Genomic DNA, 24,139 nt, shown 5'->3' with positions numbered 1-24,139 from the left:
ACAACAATAAAAATTACCCAGTGTTCTTTTTCTTTTCATTTAACACAGACCTTGGCCTTACCCAGAGCCTCATTTGCACTCAACAGAGCAAGCAGTGGAATGTGTGAATGTTTGTGAAAGGTGGTGATACAAGTCTTTCCCAATGGAAAATAAAGCCCAATCTGGGGCAGCAAGGGGGCATGAGATCTTCGACCTGGCTTGACAAGGTATCTTGCTGGGAAGGCAGGCCCAAGGACAGAAGGAACATTTCATCCCTGGTCTGCCTGGGGAATATAAAATGACTTCTGGTGCATTTCTCTTCCTCAGTCCTCGGTGATCTTTCCAACTTCTGTGTATTCTTGCAATCATTGTTAGACTGAGCTGGGGAAGAATTTTACCTGTATGTTTTAGTCAGCTCAAATGGTTTTCAGCCCCATGAAATGCAGGATTTTTTGCACTTTCATGTTATTCTGTGACAAGCCAGACAGGGCACTGGGGCGAATCCAGTCTGGGGCAGCAAGTGCTTGCATGCTTATCCTACCCCAGCCCCAATTTTTAGGATTCCCCTTAAATCATCTTAGAGTGAAGGTTTTAAGGGAAATGCCCAGCTGGGAGCTCTTCCCTGCACCTCTCTCCCAGATCCTACCAGCTTCCAATTCTCCCAGCTGACTCTGGAAGGTGCTAGTCAACTGATGCTTGGATCCACTCCCTTATGCTGCAACAAGACACTTTAGCACTAATCAATAAGGTTACTGCTAGTTTTGCTCTAAAAATATATTTCTGTGTTTATTTTCACCTTTCCCCCTCACATTCCATATCCATATTATCTACTGCTGAGAGCCATAAATAATACCTGAAAGCATGAGACAGAGAAATGTTCTGACCTGATAACAGCGGACTGATAACCTAGTCCTACAGGCTCTCCAAGTGGTTGTAGGTTACGAGGGCAGTTATACAGATTTTGTTTATCTACAGATGAGAGATCACTGAAGATAAGTGCTTTTGTAATATCTGGTATATTTACAAACATACTGTCAAACAAAAAGCAGAAGCAAACAGGCAGCTCAAGGCAGATTCCAAAAAAGTAATCCTCCCACAAGCATTATTCATAGTTTCAGCTTTCCAGCAGCCAATTTCCCTTCCTTTTCTGTAGGCCCTGATGGGTATGTCAGTCAAAACAGAGAGATGTTATCAGCTGTCAAGACATTATTTCCTAACCACCAACCCACTACCTGGATTATTAACCAGCAATAAACTTAACAAAAGGTATCACAGGTCAGCACCCTAAACTATGTTTTACCCAGAAATACGTTCCACTTAGTTGAAATGGATTTACATCCTAGTAGGTGTGCTCACAGTGTTCTTGCTAAAGAGCTAAAAAGGTTAACAAGGCACAGGGATCATCTGTCCCCATCCCATCCCCATTTCTACCTTTGCTCTATGATAGTGGTGAACTTCAGGTTGATATCTGTTTATTTCCTCCATCAGTATAACTCTCAAGAGTCACCAACCAGAAGCTGGAATCAAATATACAGACCTGGCAATAAAGAATTCTGAGCCCAGGATTTTGTTTTTAGTTCCAGAACTAACAGAGCTCATAATCCTTCCAAGCAAAAAATCAACTCCCTGTTACCCAAGAGTTTTTTCATTTCAGTAGCAAAGATCATGGGAACCAGGGAGTCATTTTGTTGCTACTAGTCTACTATTTTGTTGCTACTACTCTATGAAATAATTAGCTAAAGGAAAATTGTTGCATAGGTATTGTACATCACCAAGAGATCTACTGTAGCTCCAGCTCTACATGCTGCTGACCTGTCGCTGATTCTTTGTAGCCCTTTCAGACTTGAGAAAGCATAATCATATATTTAAGGATTTGTCTCACAGAATAACTTTGCCAAGAAAGACACCATGACTTTGAGATTGTTTCTTCCTCATTCATGCATATTGGGGGAGGGGTGATAAAAAGAAACTGAACAGCACTTCTGCAGTCTTAGTTCCAAAAAGGATGCAGTTAATCACTGAATCTTGGATCCAAGTCAAACTTGGAAGAAGTGCTATTGGTTTGCACATGCATATATGTGTGAGTGTATGTGAGTATGTGTGAGTGTGTCTGTGGGCTTTATCACACGGGGGGTTTTGCAGCTCTGATCCAAAGCCAGTGCGGGTCCAACGATGTGAATCCACATGATAACATGATGTATTATCACACATGATTGCTTTCTATGGGGGGTTGTTCCGTGGCGCTTCCACAGTGAATCCAAAGTGACTCCTCATTTTGATGAATTCGGTAACATGCAAATTCACAGAAGTTGCTTCCAAGCTCACTTCGATTTCACTCCGAATTGGTCTGGTGTGGAATGCAACTTCGCTTCCGTCCTGGTACACCCCCCCTCAAACCTCCAAGGTCTCACATTTCCCATGATGCTGCGCTGCAATTTTGCCCCATTTGCTTCTGGTGCTCGGAAAGGTACATTTAGATGTAGATGACAGGGATGAAGGGAATGAAACAGGAGGCTGGAGGGAGAGATGGGAGCAAAGGAGGGGGCCACCGGAGGCTGGGGCAGAGGCTCCAACTCCCAGAATTCCATAGCTTCAAGCCAAAGACCCCAGAACAAACCCCATTTTCCAGAATACTACAGCCTTGAGCCAAGGACTCCACAACAAAGTCCAACTCCCATAATTCCATAGCCTTGAGCCAAGGACCCTACAACAAATTCCAACCCCCATAATTCCATAGCCTCAAGCCAAGGACACCACAACAACACTCTCATAATAATAATAAATTATTATTATTATTATTATTATTATTAAAATAATAATTTATTATTTTAAAATAATAATAATGATATTAATAATAATCAATTTTATAATAATAATAATAATAATAATAATAATAAGTTATTAGTTTGCTGAGGCACCAGAGCTCTCTGGCAGAGAAGGCTCAATATCTCATGACACTACAGTTCCCAGAATTCCATAGCCGTGAGCCATGACAGTTAAAGTAGAGTCAAACTGGATTATTTCCCAGGCAGATGCAACCTCCTTCAAAGGATTTACTTCCAAGTAGACCTGCAGCTTCTACACTGATTATTTTGCAGTGAAAAATTTTTTTATTAATATTATTAAGGAAATATTGTTATTAATAATAATATTAAAAATTTCTTTCACTGCAAAATAATAATAATAATAATAATAATAATAATAATAATAATAATAATTTTGCCGGTGACACATTCGGATGAAGCAGAGGGCATGTAGGGATAGGTGACATTCCCTATTATTCACATGAGGCTAGCATTCACATGAAACTGGAAAGGGATGGAGGGAATGAAACTAAGGGTAGATTTAGATCTAGATGACAGGGTTGGGGAAATGAAAAAGAGGGTAGATTTAGATGTAGATGACAGGGTTAGTGGAATGAAACAGAGGTTAGATTTAAATGTAGATGACAGGATTGGAGGAATGAAACAGATAAAGATATAGATAACAGGGTTGGGGGAATGAACCAGGAGGCTGGAGGGAGAGATGGGAGCAAAGGAGGGGGCCATCGGAGGCTGGGGCGGGGGAAGAGATGTCAGGAACAATTAATGTGAGGGTTGCATTCACATGAAAGTGGAACCTAGGAAGTGGTCCCCTTCTTCACCCCGGAAGCATAAAAGGTCTTGATGCATTCAGACCCCCACTGAGCATGCGCACGGGTGCCAATTCAAATAGTTTAATCCTCATGGTATGTACTGGTGTGGTAATTCAAAGTGCTCTCACTGTGCTTTGACTTAGGAATCACCACAATTAAGTTCTTCATGTATGATAGTTCATCATGTGAATTGCCTCGGATTCGAAGTGACCCTGCTTCAACTTTGCTACGGAAGTGCTTTGAATTGGGGCTCCTGTTTCACGTGTGATAAGGCTCTACTTGGATGGGAAACCTCCAATGAATACCAGGTGCCGTAAACTATATTTTAGAAGAAAGAAATTGCAAAAACACCTCTTGGTATTCATTTTTCTGACAGGCAACAGGCTGCTTTGCTTTTTGTGTAAAAAAAAAAAAAAACCACCAGTAAATATATATGATCCCTGTTTCTTTTGAAAAAAACCTCACTGGGAAAATCTTGGTGGACAGGATGGTTGCAAAAATTGACTGCAGTTTTAAGTATGGACTGAAGCCAACATGATTCCCAGCCTGATTAGAGCAATACTGAACTGGAAGTATTCAGTTACTCAGGTGCTCCTCATGTTTGTGAACAAGAAAATCCTATGAAATTCATAGGGCCACCTGTAATTTGACAGGCAACCTGAAAGCACATACAAACAGAAAGAACAAAACCTCCTGTGTTCCCCTTCTTTTCTTTCCCTTCCTTTCTTCCTTCTGTGTGTATGTGTGTTGAATCCTAAGACTTCCCATTCACATGTGTCTGATTCCTGCAAAGCCTGATGCCTGATGAGCTTTGTGATGCAGATTCAGGAAGGAAAGAAGACAGCAGAGAATGCTGCCCATTGACATGACGACCCTTAAGGTCTGGGTCCACCATGGCAGCAGAGAAATATAACCTTCTGTTGGACAGCTCCCAAAATTTCCAGCCATCATGCGGCCTAAGGGATCTGGGGAGTTGCAGTCCATAAAGTAACTTTCCCCCCCCAAGCGTGTGGAGCCCTGATGCATATACACAAAGTGATGTGTGGGCTTTTTCCTTCTCAAGCAGCACCCTAAGCTGTTCTTTGGGAACACAGCTATTATTATTCAACTTCATATCCAGTCTGAAGCAATTTCCTTGAGGCAGCTTAAAAAGCATAAAACACAAAATAATGCACAGATTTCCATGCATACAGTTAAAACACTGGTAAAGACATGGAAATGTATTATAGCAAAAATCACAACACAGGGCTCAACTCGAAGTCCAGACATTTGCAGGGCACAATTGCGTAAATACTCTGGAAGAATGCTTTCCTAGAGAGGATTTCTTTAAAAAAATGATTTCCTAGCGGAGGAAGAGAGCAATGTGGCCAGATAGTCTTTATTAGGGAAAGAGGTCCAGACATGAGATACAGCTATCAAGCCCTAAAGTCCTTATGGTCCCCAGCCCATGATAATTTTTTTTTTTTTAACAAACAATAAAGTGAAAACACAAGACTTTGACCAAGTAATGGCATCAAAGGCAAGAATCATACATGATGTAATTGGAAGACCACATTTTAAATGACTGATAAAATACCATTCTACAAATTTCTCTGTGCCTAAGGTGGGCAGCAGCTTCATTTATATACCACTTCATATCACCCAAGCAGTTTCTAAGTGGTTTACAACTGTAAGCTAATTGCCCCCGACAAGTTGGGTACTCATTTTAGCAACCTCGGAAGGATGCCAGGCTGAGTAAACCCTGGGCCCCTGGCTGGGATTGAACTCAAAACCTTATGGTTTGTGACTGTGTAGCTGCAGTACAGGCATTTAACCACTGCACCACTAGGACTTCTGATAAAGATGCTCCTATTTACAAAGCATTTTGTGCCTAGCCAGTGCTCCTTTTCCTCACTTTCTTCTATCTAACTGGAAGTTTTTTGCAACACTGGCATTAGGAGGCTGGAGAAACACAGACTTTCGGTGTCAAGTAGCTGCAGCATTTCTGCATTAAACAATACAATAATGGTTGAGAGTGAAAGAGTGGGATTCTGCTCTAACCATTCCAATTGTAGCTGTGTGTGCTCCAGAAAACTTTATGTGAATAGTAAAAGAGAGAGAAAGAAGATAAGCCTGCCTCATGAGCTATTTCTAGCATGTTAAAAAGCATAGCTCTGTAAGTTTAGGCACCAAAATGGAAATCATAAGAGAAGTAGAGGCTGGTGAAAGAGAGTCATCCCTGGATGCATACTGGAAGCATTCAGGTGGAAAGTAGAAAGTTCAAATGTTTTTGTTTTCTTATGCGAAGCCAAGCCATCATATTTCCCATTACCATGTATGACTGTGAGAGCTGGAAAGTAAAGAAAGCTGATAGAAAGAAAATCCACTCATTTGAGATGTGGTGCTCTAGAAGAGTGCTAAGAATACTGTAGATAGTCAAAAAAAGACAAACAAGTGGGGCTCAGAATAGATCTGGCCTGAACTCTCCCTGGAAGCCAAGATGACTGAATTAAGGTTGTCATATTTCAGCCACTTCATGAGAAGAGATAATAATACTAGGAAAGGTAGAGGCAGTAGAAAGAGAAAGACCACAAAGCAGATGGATAGACTCAATCAAGGAGGCCATGGACATAGGCCTACTGGACATGAGCTAGACCAGTTAAGGACAGGTGGGTTTGGTGGTGTATCATTTACAGGTGGGCTTGGAGATGTATTATTCACATTCGCTATGAGTTGAGGCCAGCTCAAGGACAGTTAACAACAACAACCATGCAAGACTTACTTGACCTATTTCATTTTAAATGTGCATATTGTTAATTTTGAATAAAACATTTCTGAAATATGGCGAATTGCTCTTCTATTTTGTAGGTAGGAAGCTTCCCCTATTATTTCCATATTATTTCTGCTTCTAATACCAAATTTCCTGTCAAGGAAGTGATGCCTATGAACACATCTACTTCATTAACTGAGGTATACCTGTACTACAAATGTTATCTGTTCTATTTATATTTCTCAGTAATCTCAATTGTGGAGTTAGTTTCTCCATGAGTCCCAAATTCCACAGTCATGTTTTTCAACTGTATAACAGACTTCTGAGAACGGCAGACCATTAACAAGAGCCTCCTGGGATAATTTTAAAGCACAGGATGAGACACAAGAGTCATGAAAGCATGTTTGATGTTTCACCATCTCCCTTACAAAGCTGCCCCACAGGGAACCATAGCCAATCAAGACTTCCCTTCTCATATTGTACATAGCAGTTTTGATTCAGTATGTGCCATTTGAGGTATTACATTACTAAGAACAGGCACCAAGATAGCATTGATTAAATATCAATGCTACCTGTGTTCATTGGGCATGCCTTTGAGCAGAAATGTATTCTTTTATAAATGTCTACAGTCGCCTCTCCTAATGTGCAGATCTCAGATCCGCACCCTTGAATATATGTGGAAGGGTGATCTCCGCGATTTGCAATGGCCCGCACATGCGGGGGGAGCACACCATTCAAGCCTATGGGGCTTGAATAAGCATGAGTTTCCATTTTTTCTGTGTGTGTGTGTGTGTGTGTGGAATGGATCCCCGCGAAAACAGAGGGCCAACTGTACTTCCTAAGGATAAGTTTATGTGTAGATCTCAAAACAATTTAAACTTTTGGTTTAGTTTTTAAAAGCTTTTAGTTCATTCTTGGGGGCAGTGGGAGGGGAGACACAGTGAACATCCAGAAAAGTGTATACTGGAACAGATTCAGGGTGAGCCAGAACCTTGCACTGTACAAAAGTGTACATTGGGGCAGGTTCAGGGTGAGCTAGAACCTCTCCTATTCGCTGTCCATTTGCTTGATAAGTAATAAGTAACTCTGATTAAAGGAGGCTCAGATCCCCACTCAGTGTTGCCTACTACCTAAGCAATATTCACACCCCAAAAATGGCTCTCTTTAACTAACTAGTCACAGCAGCATTTGTGGAAAGTTAGCTAGGGCTACACAAGTAGGACAGGTTTGCAAAAGAGTGTGTTAACTGCCTTCAAGTCAACCTCAACTTAATGTGACCCTATGAATGAGAGACCTCCAAGATTCCCTATCCTCAACAGACTCAGGGCTGTGGCTTTCTTGATTGAGTGATGCAGTCCTCCTCTCTTCATGCTGTCTTCTACCTTGACTAGCATTATTGTCTTTTCTAGGGCATTATGCTTTATCATTAAGTGTCTAATATATGACAGTTTCAATCTAGTCATCCTGGCCTCTAGGGGAAGTTCAGGATTGATTTGTTCTAAGATTCATTCATCTTTCTGGCAGACCACAGCATTCTCAAAACTCTTCAGACATATCTCAACCCTAGTGACAAAGCAATAAGAAAAAATGTTTATATCCCTCCTTTTCCCCAAAACTGGGACTTAAGGCAGATTACAAAAATTAAAGAGAGTGTAAATATAGCAGCAGTTAATCAGACAGGCAAGTTAAGCACTTTTGTGGGCTTAGCAGCTGGATGAGGAAGCTTTCCACTTCAAATATTTAATAATGTAGGTTTCCAAGTAAACAAACCCAGTAAAAAAACAACCATGAAATTTAAAATCATTAACAGGAATGCAGGAAACGTCCGCTGTACTGCACAGACACAGCTACTTGTACTTTGGAAAGACGCCATCGGTTTAATACAATGTTGATACCTCTCTAGGAAGGAGTTCGTTCTCTTAAAGTCTGAATTCCCCACACTGAATCTTGCTCAGAGAGACTTCAGAAAGGCTAGAAAAATTAACTGTGTCTGTTTTCACTTCAAAGGACCTAGAGCAGATGCAAATGCCAAATCTGAACAATTCAAGGTGGCAGTTTGAAGAACTGAGGGGGAAAGGCTGGTGACCAAAGATAAAATTCTTGACTTTACTGACAAACAGTGGACAAATAATAAAATAAAAGTAAAGTAAAAAGGAACAGTTCCAAATAAAGTAAATGTGAAATTGTACAACACAGAGAGGCAACGGGTAAAGCTGTCAATCAATCAATCAATAAAATTTGTCCACCCAATTGAGAAATCCCATACCTAAAGGTCAAAAACAAAAAAACCCAGCCATACAATTCATCTAGGCTAATGGACAGGTGAGGAAGCAGGAATTTTATTTTTCTCTTAAGAAAAGTTCCTGCTGGTTCCGAAGTGCTGCAGAAACATTGATAACATCAGCATTCTCCTCTTTCTCTCCTCCCTACTCTGTCAACAGTTCTTACAGATAAAAACAAGGAGTTTAATACAAAGTTAGCCCCAACAAGAGCAAATCCACTGAAACTGCTAGGAGTCTTTCACTGCACTGGGTCTACTGTAACTGAGACTAACATTGGATTTAGCTGAACGTACTAATCCCTCATTAATGCTCAGCCAGCAATATTTTACTATGGATCTTTTTATTGCAGGTTTTCTTTGATCTAGAGAGAAACACAAGAAGCCCCCAAAAGGGGTGGGTCATATTCATTTACGTGCCCATCCATATTATTTCTACTGAAAGATATAGGCAGGAAGTTATTCTTTTCCAGGAGTTCAACTCCATCATGACTGAATGCCTAATTAGAACTGAGTAAATAGGAGAAAGGGAACATTTGCCATTACTTTTGCTAATAGACAAGACATTAGAAAAGGCATCAGACCACAGAAAAAATAAAGTCAATATTGGCAGAGTCTAAATAGTTTCATCATCGTTTAGCAAGATAGAAAGAATGAGAGCCATTATTTTATGCCTCTAGACAAAGGAGCTTAAATAACTGCTGTTCTTCAAGGAATCCTGGGATTTGTAGTTTAGAGAGGGGCATTTAGATTTCTCAGCCAGAAATCTCCTCTAGTGCCTCACAAAACTAGAAACCCCAGGATTCCATAGGATGGAACCATGGCAAATCAAATGGAATAATAGTGCTAAAACTATAGGGGTTTTTTTTTTGTGGGTTTTTCAGGCTATGTGGCCATATTCTAGAAGAGTTTATTCCTGCTAGAGCAATATAACTCAAATCCTTGAACAGTTTTAATCCTCCAAGATAGCTGGTAAATAAACGTATGTTATCATAAATATCAAGCGAACTATGATATATGAGTGAAAGCAGATATTTAAAGACAGGGATAAGAAGAACTACTATAATAATCAAGGCAGTGAAATAGAAGCTAACAATAAAAAAAAGGAAGAACAAGAGACATCTTTAACAAGATCTTAGAAATCAAAGGAAAATTTAAACCAAGAGTGCATTTGCTCTACAACCAGCAAGAGAACACATTATAGGACCAAGAAGAAATAAAAAGAAACAATACATTGAAAAAAGAGATAAAGGGATGGCAGATTCATTTATAGAAGCACTTTAAGTCACCAGGAACTGATGGCATATCAATGGAGTTGCTTCAAGCTATAGAGACAGAATCTACTCTAGTTCTAATTAAAATTTGTCAACAAATCTGGAAAACAAAAGACTGGCCCATAAACTAGAAATGCTCAGTATATATTCCAATCCCCAAGAAAGAGGATACCAAAACTTGCAGTAATCAAAAGACCTTTGCATTAATTTCCCAGGTAAGCAAGGTGATGCTCAAAATTGTACAACAAACTCTTACCATATATGGAGCAAGAAATGCCAGATGTCCAAGCAGGAAAGAAAGAGGCACTAGCTATCACAGAGCAAACATATGTTGACTAATGGAACATACTAAGGAATTTCAAGACAAATTACCCTGTGCTTTATAGATTGTAGCAATGCTTTTGATTGTACAGATCACATAAAACTATTATCAGTCTTTAAGAAATGGGTGTGCCACAACATCTAATTGCTCAGTTGATGCTCCCAGGATAATAGGCCACCAAGGGAGCAGTGACTGAGCAGTGACTCAAACAGCAAACAAAAAGCTTAGCTGCAAGGCTGGCACAAGCAAGAAGCTTCCTGGTCGCAGCTCAGCCAGCACAGCAGCTGTGACTGGGTGCAAAGGGAGCAACAACCAAAATTGGTTGTTTTGAACTTGCAGTAGAAAAGATAAAGGTAAAGTTTTTCCCTTAACAAGATTGTCTAGTCATGTACAACTGTAGGGGACGGTGCTCATCTCCATTACTAAACCGAGGGAACCAGTATTGCCAGAGATGATTCCGTGGTCATGTAGCCAACATGACTACACAGAGAACAGCAGACCCACTATCAAAAAATATGTGCTGGGGGATGTTATGATTGCCACCCAAAAAGAAAGGGGGCAGTAGCTGAAAAAAGTTTGGGGACTACTGATCTAAGATATACAGATGGCACCATACTACTAGAAGAAAATACCAAAGATTTTAATAAATAATAATAAAATATTTATTTCTAGCCCGCCTTTCCAATGATCAAGGTGGATTACATACACATGCCAGTACAGCATACCAATACAATATAAGACACAATAAAAACAGCAAAAACATTACATTAAAAATTGCAGTAGCAATTACAAATTACAAAATCTAGCTAGCTCGAAATACTACAACAAAAACAGTAAGAGAGGGGAGGGCTACATCGGGGAGAGCTAGAGGAAAGCCTGTTGAAACAGGTAAGTTTTTAACTCCTTCTTGAACTGGTCAAGAGAGGTGGCCGAGCAGAGCTCACCGGGAAGCGAGTTCCAGAGCTTTGGGGCCGAGATAGAGAAGGCCCTCCGCGTTGTCATGGCATATTTTGAGTCTGGAACTCTCAAGAGTTGCTTCCCGGCCAATCTGAGAGCGCGGGGCGGATTGTATGGAGAGAGACGGTCCTCCAAGTACCCTGAGCCCAAGCCATTTAGGGCTTTATAGGTAATAACCAACACCTTGTACTGCGCCCAGAAGCGAATAGGCAGCCAGTGTAGATCTTTAAGTACCGGTGTTATATGGCTGGCCCTGGAAGCTCCAGTGACCAGTCTAGCTGCCATATTCTGGACCAGTTGCAGCTTCCGAGTTTGGTACAAGGGTTGCCCCATGTAGAGCGCATTACAGAAATCCAAACGAGAGGTTACCAGAGCATTGAAAGATTATTGAAGAAAATCAATAATCTGCATACACAGAGAGCCAACTGTGATTTTGAAAACTGTCCTTTTCTATTAACTTGACAACTAGACAAGATCCTGAAATGTAAAAATACATCACTGAGTATTAAAACTGGGAAGGTCCACACCATAGTATTCCCAATCTCTATGTATCGCTGTGAAAGCTGGACAGTGAAAAAACCTGATAGGAAGAATGTGGTGTTGGAGAAGACTTCTGCATATAGTATGAACTACTAAAAAGACAAATGGATGGGTCCTAGAGCAAATCAGCCCTGAACTCTCCCTAGGAGGAAAGATGACTAAACTGAACTTATTTACTCTGGCCATAGCATGAGAAGAAAGTACTCAACAGAAAAGACAATAATGCTAGGTAAAGTGGCAGGCAATAGGAAAAGAGGAAGACCACAAATCAAATTGATAGATTCAATCAGAAAAACCACAGCCATAACTGAGGATAGGGTGACTTGGAGGTCTCTCATTCATAGGGCTGCCAGGGGTCAAAGTCAACTTGAAGGCTGTTAACAACAACAAAAGACAGCTCCCAGCATGGAATTGAAAACTCTATGCATATCACCTTTAAAACATGGGTGAGCAATTTCTAGAAGTAAAGGGCTATACTGGGTGGCCCATACTCTATAAACCTCATCAATTCTGTCAAATGTTGGATTATTGGTTGCACCAAAAAGGAGGGGAGCAATTTCCTTTTGAAATAAGGCACACAGGAAGATCGAATCTAGTTTTGAAGCAAATCCAGGAGGCAGCCAGCAGTACAATTCAGTTTCAGAACAAGGCACATTCTCCCTACATTTTTTCACTACCACTACTAGAACAAATTTAGTGGTAGTGGTGAGAGGGGCGGGGGATGCACATAGCCCACAGTTTCTTATAGATCAAAAAAGAAACTATCAGTCATTCAAAAATACCACAGCTCTTTAAACACCTGAAATGAAATGCCATATATTACACAGTGCCTTAGTGCTCATACCCATGCCATGCATAACCCTACTCTCACAAGTAAATTCTCTAATATAATCCTATTCTCACAAGTAAATTCTATTGAGTTTAATGGGACTTAGAACTTAATGTATATGGTCAGGTGTAAAAGTGTGCGGCCTCAAAAGATTAACGTCTAGAGACATTAAGGAGGGAGCTGAATTTGAAGAATGATCACTCTCACACATGATGGACATTTTTAAAAGCCATCCTCAAAGAACAAAACAGAGATCACATGGTGATTTATAAGGGAAATGTACCAAAGAATCTGGTCATAATTTAAAATATATGCTATCAATCTTATTCACTTCAGTGGGGAAATATGGGACTGGTTTCACCCATCTGTTTTACTGCAGTTACAGGTGCTAGTATAGAGCTTGTTAAAGTTAGGGTTTTTTTACTTTAATTTCCCAAATCACTAGTCGTTGACTGCGGGGATTCTGAGGGTTGTAGTTCAAAAGGTATTGCTTCCAAGCTGTGAAATATAAACATGCATTCCTCCACATATTGCTTTACCTATATCTTATATCAGATCAGACCACCAGATCAGAAATGCTGATCCTGACAGATAGCTACCCCACAGAGTTTCAATGAGTTTCTCCTAAACTGCATCTGTGATATGCCAGAGATTGATCTGGGATTGTCTAGTGTAGTACGAAGTTACTGCAAGGGGACTGAGCATGAGAGCAGTGACCTTGCAGGTGTTTTGAACCACAGTTCCCAGAATTCCCAACTATTGGTCAGACTGACTGGGATTCCTGAAGTCCAGTAACATCTGAAATCACTGTGTACTAGAGTACCTATGTCCATCAGAGATCACTGGATTTAAATAATGCAAGGTACCGGTAGTTTTTAAATAAATCCTTCCTCTCTGCTTCACAGAGCTCAAGATACTCCTGTGACAGTGTACTGCTTTAGCAATAATCAATTCTGCATAAAACCTGTGCCTTATCTCATCTTATTCCTTAATCTTCTATTTATGACATCAAATTCTGTTGCTAGGGAGATGCTTACGCAGAACATTATGATTCTAGGTAACACGATAAATGGCTAGTTCTTATATATTTCTCCTGTGAAATTAACACACACACATACACAAAAAGACACACAGCTAAACTATGCTATGCTGTGTCCCAAAGGGAAGGTTGATCATCAGTTACAATCTAAAGCTCCATAATGATGCTTATTCTTGACTGAGTAAAATGAAATATTTCATTGGAAAGGCACATACCTAACTCCCAAACCTTGCTGCAGTTTTTTATCTGACATGACAACTTGTCACTTTAAAGCAAGGCTTGAACATTGGCTGATGTGGTGACTCAGACATACTTGTAAGGATTTCTTAAGAAAACAGAAAAGCACTATGAATTTTAGTTTTATTAGGGTTATCTTTACACCCCAACAATTGCACGTTCCTTTATTTGCTGTGTTATGTGAGGATCACCTGTCTCTCAGGGATTGTTTCTGTTTGGGGCAGGGGAACGGACCTGTGTAACACATATATGTTGCTTGCAAAATGCAACTTTAAGTTCCATTTCCCCTCCTAATGATTCCATCACTATTTGGGGCAGGTAATTCACTGTTCTTGAACCTACTAGTAAGAACTGGGGATGGTGGTTGGGAGAAAATCATTGAAGCAGAACTCAACTGGCCCCTGCCTTCAATATTATCACTGTCAGAGCAACCAGCTGAATACTGTAGTAGCAAAAGCAGTCACCAGAGGCACAAGAGCAGCCTTCTTCAACCTGGTGAATTCAAGATGTGTTGGACCAGTCCTCCCACCATCCTTAGACAGAAAAAAAAATGGCCCATGAGGGGTGGGGGATGATGTGAGCTGTGAAACAACACTTAAAAGGCACCAAGGTGGGGACATTTGCTCAAAGTGATCCTTTGAAGGTGTTGAAAAAGCATCTGTCTCTCCTTCCTCTCCAAGCCAAGAAGAGCAGGTATAAAAGGTATTTCTCAGTGCACGAGTAAAGAAGAACAAAGGACTTGCCTATACGGAGGATATGGGAACATTTTTGCCTACAACAGCTACAAGCAACCTAAGATGATGGGGAAAATTACACTAACCAAATTACATGCAAATCTGGAATTTTTCAAGACCCATATTCTGAATGGGGCACTAAGTATGTGACTGAATTAGGGCCAAAACACACTGAAGAAATAACCCAGTTTGACACCACTTTAACTGCCTTGGCTCAATGCTAGGGAATTCTGTGAACTGTACTTTTATGAGACATTTGGATTTCTCTATCAGAGAGCTCTGGTGCCAACACAACCTACTATTCCCAGGATTCCCTAGAACTGAACCAGGACAATTAAAGTCATTTCAAACTGGATTATTTCTGCAGTGTGTTTTGGTCCCCAGTCTCAAACACCTGATTATCTTTAATTCTGAACTCCTTCTCAGAATGTAAGATGCAATGCATCCCACAAATGCATTCATTTATATCCTTCTATCAAATAGCTTCATCTATAAAAAATAAAATATTTTTAGAGAGAATTGTCTTGCTAAATCTTCCAAGTTGATATCAGCCAGTCTTGTGAACTAGTTATAATTACAGCATGTCATAATCATTCTTGTTAGCCCCCATTTTAAAGGGTTAGATAAATCCAAACAGATAACAAAGAAGTCTATTAAATGAATTGTTAAATGAAATCTTAATGCTGCGATGTAGTGTGCCTTCAAGTTTACAGCCCAAAAAGCCATCACTGTAACACATGATCCCGTAGATTAATTTTACACTTTGGAAAGAAGGAATTGTTTTTGTCACTAATTTAACAGGGCCACTCTTTTGTTAAGCAGCGGGGAAAAGACTGCCCTGAGCAGATGATTTAGAAGTGTCATGAAAGGGCAAGTGGTTAGTGTCTTGATGTATTATATTTGTGTTTTTATGCACAGAAGAAGAAGATAAGTGTTTGTGGGATTTTGCAACACATGCTGAAGTAACATCAACAGTCTTGGATGCTATGGCCTGAACTCTACTGTTATTCCTAAGTAGAGAAGTGTTATTAATTTTTTTTTTAAAAAAAAACTCACATAACAGCTGAATTGCCAAGTTATTGTTGATTCAATAGGGTCAGTTCTAGTTCATGCTAAGAGTAGTATTTGAGCTTTTATATCTTGCAGGAGCTGAACTTTTTTGCTGGGGCACCAAAATGCCATAAGCCAGCCTTCTCAAAACTTACTTCTGATTAACTTTACTGGTTGTCACTGAATATTAGTATTTAACACAGGTAGGCAGGTGTCTATCCACTCATCTGTACTATAATTTGTTAATTGTGGTATACAAATGAGCAAGCTTGGTCACAGAGTCACCGAACTTGGTGTGTTATCCAGAGGGCACAATGGCCCGTTCCGCACAGGCGTAATAGTACGGACTGGGTCCGTACTAGGGTTAGATAGGGGTGTCCCTTCCAGACGCCCCTAACCCTAGTACGGATCGAGTCCGTACAAAATGGCGGCACCCATTCCACACGGGGGCCGCCATTGTTATGTCACCACCGCTCCGTCTCCAAACAAGGTGGCGCAGTTGTGACGTAGTGGCGCTGCGCCAGGGCGCATAGGTGCCAGAAGGAGCTCTGAAACGGAGCTCCTTCCGGGATTTGCGTCGCTGGCACAGCCTTTAGACGGCTGCACCAGTGATGCAAGGCAGAAAGGGGCCGAGCGGCCCCTTTCTGCTTGTCCCTGCCGCCGTCAGGTGTCCTTGGGGCATGAAGCCTTTTGCCGCTTCCCAGCGGCCTGGAAAGCGGCAGATCAGGGCCCCAGAGGCTGCCTTTCTGGCAGCTGAGGCCATGATCCAACGGGGAAAGGAGCGCCTACAGGCCGCCCCAAAGGGGCGGTCTGTAACGTGCCAATGAAAAGTAAAGTTTTTGGGCAAATAAAGTTTTGGACAAGATCCATCAACCACTTTTAAACACAAATTTCAGATTTATGTACTTTTTGCTCCCTATGACACATTTATTAACCAATTTTGTCCATGCTGATTTTTACAGTTAAGTTGATAAACCAAACATTTCATGCCAGTTCAGAACTGTTAAGTAAATGGGCTTTTTTTCCAGAAAATTGATAGTTTTGGTCTACTTTGTATAGAATTTGAGGTGCCACAAATTTTAAGTACTGTAGGTGCTGTTACTCAAACTTTTGTTTCATTCAGTGTCCAGGAAAGCGGCCAAGAATGTTGATAGCCAAAATTACACAAGGGAAACTACTCATGGAGCTTTGTGCAGTTTAAAGCAAAGTCTCATGCAAAGAAGATACAAAGCAAAGTCCAAGGTGAAAACCAGAGAGCACTTGAGCAATCTGAGGTCCAGGGTTCCAACGATGAAAAATGATCAGGCAGTCCAAGGTCCAGGGTTCCAGAGAGTCAAGATGATTAGGCAGTCCAACAGTCAAAGGTCCAGGCTGAGAGGACAAGGAAGGTTAGGATCAAGCGTTCTTTCACCAGCAAACTGAGCTTGTTTGGAGCTATCGTATACCCTTGACCAAAGAACTCCTTCTATCTGGGATGGTCGTCCTCTTCCCCCGAGCGCACAGCTTCAGGAGGGACACCCATGGAGCGGTGAGGGAGAAAGGAGACACCCGCCTAGCCAGTCAGATCAGCCGAATCAACCCTGGCGATCAATGGGGTGGCAGATGTTGCAGCCAGATTGCCCTCACATCCCCGCAAACTGAGATCATCTCTGACAACTGGTCTGGTGTCCTTCAACTGTTTATATTACCTGCTCTTATGAGCTCAGCTGTTTGTTGACTAATTGGCATTTCTCATAATGCCTCCTCGAATGCCAGAGGCACACCCTTTCAGTTCTTCACTGGTTGATGGTAGGTATGTCCTCCTCCCTGTCTCCCATTACTGAAGGCTCTGCTGCCAAGAGGCTTGGAGGCCACAGACTCCACTTGACCTGGCAGGGCAGAACTAGGGACAGGCTCAGATTCAGGCTCAGTTTCAAACTGAGGCTCTGACTCAGCCTCCTCAGCCTCCTCTGAGTCCTCAGGCTGGTTCGGCATGACAATAAGTGAATATCAACCCAGATAACACAAGGTACATTTCCTAGTATTTAATAAACTGGACACATTCCAACTTTAATGTATGTTTTTCTTCAAATCAAAATTCTTATGCTTTTTAGGCTTCCTTCAAAAGAAGAGGCAGCAATTCTTCAATCTTTTTAGTTGCCTTTAATCTTTCCCACCCACCCCCTTGTTGTTATTTTTAAAAAACAAATTAAGAAATGTATAGTATTCTGTATCAAGCCATACTGCAAATTTGTATAATGATATTATACTTGCTGAATGTAACTTTTGGGAAATACAAAAACAACCCTAAAATAAGCTCAAACTGTTTTCCCCCCATCTGGTTTTGCTTTGAATGTCAGTGTAGAAAGAGTATCTGGAAAGTAAAATTCATTATATCCTCTAAATGGGCAAATTTGATTGATGGAGTCCTGGAAAATGTAGCATTAGCACAGGCAAACAAAATACTAAAAATATAGCTTTTCTTATTAAATATTTATACTCATTTTTCAAGAATCACATCTCAGTTATTAAAAAAAATCTCAGTTCTTCTACACAAAATATTTATGAGGAAGCTCAAAATCAAGCTAGAGTGGCTTAACTTCTAAGTATTTGTACATTCAGTAAAGCATCTGTCTCATATTTGTATTTATATTCTTTATGGTGTGTGTATATTATACAGAAGAGAGGAACAGAGGTGACAAGGCCTGTTTTACCATCACCACAGCCATCACACTAAAATCAACTATAAAGTGTTCAAGCACTAAATCTCCTGCACCTATTCACCTGAAACATGGCAGACTTCATCCACTATGCCTACAAATACAATCCAATTCTGACAAACAGCAAAACGTTATAGTCACTCATTACATTACCCATTCAAAAGTCAATTATGGAGAAACAGCAAATCTACAAAGCTACCTGACATGTAAAGCAAAGGGTGCCTTCGTCAAAAGCAAAATGGTCCCCTACATAAGACATCAAAGTATGTTATACAATTATTTTGCTTCTGTGCACCTCTTTATGAAATTGCCTTTCAGCTATTTTCACACTGTTTTGGCTATGTCTCACTCTTCTTGTGGGAAAGAAAGCAGTGGAAAGCTATCTGGAGCAAGAATGAGTTGTCTGGGCAAGTTTTACATTTGCATCATAAACTGACCAATAAAAGGGACTTTAACTCCCATGTTATGTATGGAAATGACTTTTGGCTCTTAGATGGACAGAGCTGAAATTAAGGTCTTTCCCCTATAGACCCTTACCTCCCCACCCCAAGTGGTGAGGCAAAACTGGATCATCATGGCTGCATCCCCATTGCATAAATAATCCAGTTTGATACCACTTTAACTGCCATGATTCAATGCAATGGAATCCTGGGATTTGAAATTTTGTGAACTGTTTGGCCTTCTTTGTCAGAGAGCTATGGTGCCATTTTTTTAATGGTGTCCTACATTTGAAAAATTTTCCCTACATTTGTCCTACATTTGTCCCGGTTTGGAGGTCCTGACTTATGGCAACCCTATGCCACCACAAACTACAAATCCCAGAATTCCATAGCATTGAGGCATGGCAATTAAAGTGGTGTTAAACTGGATTAATTCTGATATGTGGCTGCAACCCATGACTTTTGCATAGCTCAGCCCCCTCAGATACTATCAGAAGTGTACTCTTCCACAAAAATAAGTAAGGCTGAATGAAATCTACTCTATGCACATTTACGTGTGAGTAAATTCCACTTAACAAAAGTGGTTGTTTCTTCAGGAGAAGCAAGGTGGCACAATATAGAGCCTTAGTGGTTCAGCAGTTAAATGCCTGTACTGCAGCCACTCACTCATAAACCGTAAATTTGCGAGTTCATTACCAGCCAGGGCTCAAGCTCGACTCAGGCTTACATCCTTCTGAGGTTGCTAAAATGAGTACTCAGATTGTTGGGGGCAATTAGCTTACAGTTGTAAACTGCTTAGAGACTGCCTAGGTGGTATGAAGTGGTATATAAATGAAGCTGCTATTGCTATTGCTATAAAAAGCCTTCCTAATACTGAATATGAACATCAAGCCTATCAGTTTTGACAGAATCTATTTCTACACAAGGGTATTTAGTACTGCAATAGTGTTGCGGCTGCTGCAGCTGCTGTGACTGCTGCTGTGGTTGTGTGCCTTCAAGACATTTTTAACTTATGGCAACCCTAAGGGGAACCTATCACAGGGATTTTTTTTAGCAATATGCCAATAGTTTCTGCTGTATTTTTCTCCAGTGGACAAAGGAAATGCAAGTGAAAGCAGAGGAGCTAAAATATACCATGCAACACACGAGAAAGATCCAAATGAATAACCCATGCCAAAACTTTGAATGCTACTTTAAGAGAAATTACTATAATGGCATCCACAGCTGAGAACGGATGGGATGATGTTCTGAGACTTAGCATTTAATTTTATATATATATATTCATTCTCTTCTTAACACTTAATGATGCTCTGGAGTCAGCATATCATAATATTTATTCTTCGTAAAAACAACATTCCCGGCTTAATTGGCAACCTTGTCCTTCTTCGTGGTCTCACCCAATGAGCAAAAATAGATGTATCCAACCCCACCACACAAACTTAGCCAGTGGGATGTGTCACATGGGTGGGTGACAAGCTATGGAGGCTTGTTCTAAAACTAATGTGTAAGGAGAAAATGTATATCCACAAGGCACTCACCTCACCTCCCTTTTAGATCTCTTTTTCTGCTCAAATTGGAGCAGAAAGCAAACCAAGGCAAAGAGCACTCAAAGTGGAACTTCCCATTCAAAAACCCTAAGCCCTTGACTCCTCTCTCATTTAATGACTATCAGCCAGACTGTCTGAGCACTTCCCATCATGCAGAAGCACAGGTAACCAGTTTGTTCTGCAGCTGGTTTCCCCAAGCTGGAAAGGACCTGCTTGTTTCCAGTATTGGCAATACAATCCAGCTGCAACAGCATTTGGGAGTGTGGGGTAGAGGAGAGGTATGTGGAGGAGATCCTTTCCATACACCTGACTGCACAGTCTTATGCACAAGACAAAATCTGGAAAGCCATCTATCCTCAACGCTTTCGTCCATCTTTCAGGAGCCAGTGCTTTTTACACAGAGCAAGGCAATGAAAAGTCTGCTCACATCCAAGCTGTCATTTTCTTTTGAGGCCACATTAGCCTGGATCGGTATGCAAAAACATCTTGGGCCACCTTTGGGGCCACAACTGGAGGGTATTTGTAGCAGAAGCTTTCATAGACTTTGAATGGACCTGGGGTTACATTGTTTTAAAATTTTAAAAACATGTTTACCTTTTTAACTGCATTTTTTTTTAACATGTCATTTGTTTTAATATTGTAAAAATTTAATTCTGTTTTAACGTACCTTTTTGACATGCTTTGAGCTGTACTGTTTTTTTAATACTGTAAGCCACTCTGAGTCCCAGTTTTGGGAAAAGGCCAGGATATAAATAAATATAATAATAATAATAATAATAATGCCAGTGAGGGCCATCTGCCTAAGAGACACTTAAACTGCTCCAGTCTCAGTCCGACTACAAGTCCCAACTAGAGTACACCCATTAGATCAATGCAACTAGTTAAACCGTCACTTATGTAAGTCCCACAGATAGAATGGGTCTAATACGGTTGGGAGACTAACACCTGGCTATAGTCCTCTGTCTTTGTAGATGGTTCCTACTGGAGCTGAGGGCAGAATATTTCTTACATCAATGGTGCAAATGTGAAGGCTACAGTGATTATAGCACCGAACACTGATCACTGGTGCGCTTCCAGTTTCTAACCCAGACTCTCAAAGCTGTTCACCTCACTATTCATCCCACACTAGGATAGCTTTCTTAGAGCCACTTGGGGCCCATAGACAGTATAGTCCTTTCACTTCAAAGTGTCCATAGAATCATAGAATTGGAAGAGACCGCAAGGGCCATCCAGTCCAGCCCCATTCTGCCATGCAGGAACTCACAATCAAAGCACCCCTCTGACAGATGGCCAGCCAGCCTCTGCGTAAAGACTTCCAAGAAAGGAAACTCCACCACTCTTTGGGGAAGTGCATTCCACTGTCGAACAGCCCTTACTGTCAGGAAGTTCTTCCTAATGTTGAGGTGGAATCTCTTTTCCTGTAGCTTGCATCCATTGTTCCAGGTCCTGTTCTCTGGAGCTGCAGAAAACAAGCTTGTTCCCTCCTCAATATGACACCCCTTCAAGTATTTAAACAGGGCTATCATACCACCTCTTAATCTTCACTTCTGCAGGCTAAACATCCCCAGCTCCCTGAGTCGTTCCTCATAGGACACAGTTTCCAGACCCTTCACCATTTTAGTCGTCCTCCTTTGGACACGCTCCAGTTTCTCAATGTCCTTTCTGAATTGTGGCACCCAGAACTGGACACAATATTCCAGGTGGGGCCTGACCCGAGCAGAATAGAGTGGCACTATTACTTACCTTGATCTAGACACTATACTTTTATTGATGCAGCTTAAAATTGCATTAGCCTTTTTAGCTGCTGCATTGCACTGTTGACTCATGTTCAACTTCTGGTCAACTTACTATCTCTGTAAAATCATAGAATCATAGAGTTGGAAGAGACCACAAGAGCCATCCAGTCCAACCCCATTCTGCCATGCAGGAACTCTCAATCAAAGCATCCCCGACAAATGGCCATCCAGCCCCTGTTTAAAGACCTCTAAAGAAGGAGACTCCATCACACTCCGAGGGAGTGTGTTTCTCTGCTGAACAGCCCTTACTGTCAGGAAGTTCCTCCTAATGTTGAGGTGGAATCTCTTTTCCTTTAGCTTGCATCCATTGCTCCAGGTCCTGGAGCAGCAGAAAACAAGCTTGCTCCCTCCTCAACATGACATGCCTTCAAATATTTAAATAAGGCTATCCTATCACCTCTTAACCTTCTCTTCTCCAGGTTAAACACCCCCAGCTCCCTAAGTCGTTCCTCATAGGACATGGTTTCCAGACCCTTCACCATTTTAGTCGCCCTCCTTTGGAATTTCCAACTCCCAGAATTCCATAGCCTTGAACCAGAAAAAAGAGCGAAGGAGGTGCCAAAGCGGGTTACCTCTGCAGTCTGGATGCAGCCTTACAATGTCCTCCTCCGGCCTCCAAAAAAGGAGTCACTGACACGCGTCAGGCTCTGGAGTCGGGTTCACGGGACGCGGGGGAAAGATGCGTGTCTGTGGCTTGGGCTCCTTGGCAACGGCTCTGAGAAGAAAGCCGGAGTCCTGGCCAGAGGCTTCTGCTGGCTCTTTGGCCGGAATGAAGGAAGCCCCAGCTGGGGAAGGCGGAGGCCAGAGGGCGGCTTGGCTTGGGCAGCATCCCTTCTCTCCCTCTCCCCTCCCCAAAAGACCCCCCCCCCTCAATGGAAAGCCAAGAGGAGACCCTGGCCCTCCCTTACCTCAGCAGGCTTTCCAAGCTCTCTTTCCAGCAGCCTGGCTCATCGTGGGGGAAGCCCGGAGCGGAGAAGCCAAGGGAGTTGCAGTTTCCCCAAGGGTCAGGGGCTCCTCCTTGGCAGGGAGCAAGGGCTGCAGCCAAAGATGGACTCTGGAGCCTCGGAGGGAGCCACACATGCTCTGCGGGGCTGCTATGGCTCTTCCCCGCTTGCTCTCCTTGCCCGCGTCCTCCTCAGCCCCACAAAAGGCAGGAAGGCAGGCAGGCAGGCAGCCAGCCAGCCTCACACACAACACACACAACAACACACACAGCCAAGAGACACGCGAGGCAGGCGAGGCACAAGCAGGGAGGGATGCCTTGCCCCTCCGCCCGCCTCCTGCTGCTGCTCCTCTGGACCAGAGAGAGGAGGGCAGCCACAGCGCCCACTGCAGGCCCAGAGAGGAAGGGCAGGCACCCTCCTCCTCCTCCTCCTCCTCCTCCAAGGCTCAGAGAAGGAAGGCACCCCTGGCCTCCTTTAGGAGGGGCAGCAGGAGCAGGAGGAGGGGATGGTGATGATTTTATTTCTTTTTATCATTTCTTTTTACATTACCGTTTTTTTAATTTCTTTTTACAGCATCCTTAAAACATAATAATAATAATAATAACAATACTGTCAAGTCGAAGGCTTTCACGGCCTGCATCCATACTTTTTGTGTGTGTGTTTTTCTGACTACTTGGCCGTGTCCTAGAAGAGTTTATTCCTGATGTTTCACCAGCATCTGTGGCTGGAGTCTTCAGAGAAAAACCTGAAAACAGCCCAAAAAGACCAACAAAAAATTATTACTACTACTACTAATAGGAGAAATTGTTCCTGTTACTACTAATAATAATAATTTTATTTCTTTTTACAATTTCTTTTTACATCATTATTCTTAACTGTGCTAAATTATGGTTTTGGTTATTTGTGGTTAAATCACTTTAGCAGCAGCACCACCAACAACAACAACAACACAGCCACAAGCATGTACTGCACAGGGATTTGGTAAAGAAAACAACAACAACGAGACCTGAGTTTCTGGCAAAGAAACAGGATACATTTGTAGCTAAAAAGAAACATTATTGCTACATCTAGGTTCTTCCAAAAAAAAAAAC

The 24,139-nt window shown here is 41.7% G+C and overlaps 1 protein-coding gene across 4 annotated transcripts in view; it reads right to left on the bottom strand.

The window, feature by feature from the left end:
• RGS6 (regulator of G protein signaling 6) overlaps window positions 1–23,217 on the bottom strand; it is a 325,966-nt gene extending 302,749 nt beyond the window's left edge. For 3 of the 4 annotated variants that reach the window (XR_016280962.1, XM_089521807.1, XM_089521808.1), the window contains exon 1: window positions 23,013–23,095. The gene's annotated coding sequence lies outside the window, so the exon portion shown is untranslated. Of the gene's footprint in view, window positions 1–23,012 lie in introns of all 4 variants that reach the window. The other variant, XM_089521809.1, reaches the window with a different exon arrangement.
• Between the last annotated feature and the right edge of the window lie 922 nt (window positions 23,218–24,139).

This window comes from Sceloporus occidentalis, unplaced genomic scaffold (genome assembly GCF_023333645.1).
Source record: "Sceloporus occidentalis isolate IW3139 unplaced genomic scaffold, rSceOcc1.0.p SCAF_4, whole genome shotgun sequence".
NCBI lineage: Eukaryota > Metazoa > Chordata > Lepidosauria > Squamata > Phrynosomatidae > Sceloporus > Sceloporus occidentalis.
The sequence above is the reverse complement of the archived record's forward strand: the minus strand, read 5'-3'. Positions and strand labels throughout refer to the sequence as shown.